Raw genomic sequence first — 2913 nt, 5'->3', positions numbered from 1 at the left:
GGGGAGGGGGGAGGTTAGAGGGGGGGGAGGGAGGGGGGTGGCTAGAGTGAGGGGAGGCAGGCGGGTGGCTAGAGTGAGCGGAGGCCGGTGGCTAGGGAGGCGGGCGGCTAGGGAGGCCGGCGGCTAGAGTGAGGGGAGGCCGGCGGCTAGAGTGAGCGGAGGTGGGCGGCTTTGCGTGAACATTTGGGCGGCGTTATACAAATCTTCCCACATAGTGATGTAGACATGTAGGGTCGTGTTAGAACGAGCTGTTTCAGGTAGGTGTGGCTGACTCTTAACTTTTATAAAGAATATCTCTTTGGGTTTGAGACTTTAGTCTTTGCAACTTTACAGATCTTCTTTATGCACCAAGAGCTTGTAACATTTCAAAGAGAAAGGAAAACTTGAAATCGCATCATATGACCCCTTTAATAATAATAATAATAATGAGATACTTTCTATAAATGAGAAACTTAGTAGATAATAAGTAGATAAAAAAAAAACCAATTAACTGTCCTGTCACTCATCGTGGCTGTTAGGAAACTCACTTTGTTGCTCAGCACATAAAGATGAACTACTTACTGTGATTTTAGACTGCGGTGATCTAGTTTCTCCACTGAATGGATCCTCATGTGTCTCTTAAGGTGACTTTTAAAAGCAAAACTCTTTCTACACTGATATGCGGTTTCTCTCTCCTGTGGATCCTCTCATGTTTTTTCTGATTTGATGACTGACTGAATCTCTTGTCACAGTGTGAACACTTGTAAGGTTTTTCTCCCTTGTGAATAATCTGGTGCCGTTTTATACAGTTCGCTGAAATAAAAGTCTTCCCACACTCAAAGCACATATGCTCTCTCACACCAGTATGTATTTTCTCGTGTCTATGTAAATACTGCAGTCGTGAAAAACTCTTTCCACAAACAGAACATGAATGCGGCTTCTCCTTCGTATGTACTTTCAGGTGTTTCTTCAGGACTGATGCCCAAAGAAATGTTCTGCCGCATTGATCACATGTGAACGGCCTCTCTCCGGTGTGGATGTTCATGTGCTCTTTAAGGTGTGCTAATTGTGAGAAGCTCTTCCTGCACTGATCACATGTAAACCCTCTTTCTCCAGTGTGGATCCTCATGTGAACTTTAAGACTTTCTCTATATGGAAACCTCTTCCCGCACTGATCACATGTGAACGGCTTCTCTCCAGTGTGGATCCTCATGTGAATCTCAAGATGTCTTTTGTTTGAGAAACTCTGTCCACACTGAGTGCAGGAGAAAGATTTATTGGTCCTTGTTTCCTTTAAAAAATTATTTTTAGTCTTTGAGCAACTCGAAGGTTTTTCTCCAGGTTTGTCATGATGTTTCTCCTCCGCTTCACTCAGTTCTTCACTCTCCTCATTCTCTTCCTTTAGGTCTGAAATTAAAGAAAAAAGAAGTAATTTCATTGTCAGTACATGAAAATAATTCAACAGAAATTTGAAGTGAAATGATATTAAAGTGAAAACTATTACATACATTTAATCAACAACAGATTTATCTAACATATCAAAAATATACAATAGAGCCATAATTTTGACATACTTTTAGATTGCTGTTTAATTAGTTTTACTAAACACTTTTTATTATTGTAGGCCAGTCACACTAAACGTTTCCTTCCACTGATTTCCATTCATACGCATGTGAATGTGGGACGCTGCAAACACAAGCTCAAATTAATTTTGCCACACTCCTGTTCCAAGTTTACAGTGTTTGTAGAAATTTCACAGGCTCAAAGTCTAAAGTGACTGCGGCATTAACTAGTGTTAAATTAACCATTTTTATGAACATTATCTGTGACCTATTATTATTTCAGTCAAACCTATAAAACCCCTTTGTTACCTCAAACTACATTTAAAAGCTTTATCAGTGGCATAAAAGTAACCAATTAATCATTTGCTACTCGTTAACACGTTAACGTACCCTTTATATAATGTGACGCTCTGCCCTCTATGACGCTGCTCCCATTAAGCGCTGTTGGAAGCGAATTAATTGATTCAGCATTTCGAGACCACCATAAGGATGCATTTAACTCGACAAAGCGCTCTAATAAAGGATGTATTGATCTCGTGAATTAGCTGCCACTCTTTATCACAACCCTGCTAAAAGTGCCAGTACGTGCGCTCATTGGTGCCCCTTCAGCTGGTGGCGCCCGCCTAGCTCGCCTATGCCTAGAAACGGCCCTGCACACAAGTTTCACTCAAGTTACTTATGACTTGATTTCTCTCCAAAAAAAAAAAACATGTTTGCAAATTTTAGGTAACATGGTTGCAAAAAATTTTGATCCAAATATAATATAAGAGAGAAAATAATACATAGTTTGACCTGATGTTGACAATCAATATGCACATTTGTTGAAAGACAAAACATAACATTTGGTATCTATTTCATAGTTTAACTAAATCTGATGAAGTGCTTGAATCTTTCTAACATGATATTTTTTTTCAAGATGAAACCCCAACCTGTCAGTTCTTCAGTGTGTTTGATTCTGCAGGGCTCTGGATCTCTCATCTTCTCTCTGTCCTCTTTCAGAAACTCAGTCTTTACAGATTTCAGCTCTCTCGTCTGTAGCCGTGCTTCAAGTCGAAACCTCATGTGACTGCAGTGGGCGGAGCTGATCTACCAAAATCAAAAATACATCAGGTACTGAATTTGTTTTTATACTTACTGATAACAGAATAGAAATATTGTAATGGATTATTTGAGAGTCAGGATATATGATAAAAGCCTATAAAACTGCTCTGTACTGAAAGACAATACAGTTTTTTTCTCACAATATGACATGAATAAAACATCAACAATACAAAAATAAACACTAATGACACTCATCTTCATCAACCACTACAGCTAAATAACTACAGCAGCATAACATGTCCATATGAATCTGAATATAGTTAGATTTTCT

At 39.0% G+C, this 2913-nt stretch overlaps 1 pseudogene; it reads right to left on the bottom strand.

The window, feature by feature from the left end:
- Positions 1 to 557: 557 nt before the first annotated feature.
- LOC107571555 (gastrula zinc finger protein XlCGF8.2DB-like) lies at positions 558 to 2569 on the bottom strand (annotated as a pseudogene).
- Between the last annotated feature and the right edge of the window lie 344 nt (positions 2570 to 2913).

The sequence above is a fragment of the Sinocyclocheilus grahami genome, unplaced genomic scaffold (assembly GCF_001515645.1).
Source record: "Sinocyclocheilus grahami isolate Dianchi unplaced genomic scaffold, SAMN03320097.WGS_v1.1 scaffold1613.1, whole genome shotgun sequence".
NCBI lineage: Eukaryota > Metazoa > Chordata > Actinopteri > Cypriniformes > Cyprinidae > Sinocyclocheilus > Sinocyclocheilus grahami.
This window is presented reverse-complemented; position numbering and strand designations above follow the sequence as displayed.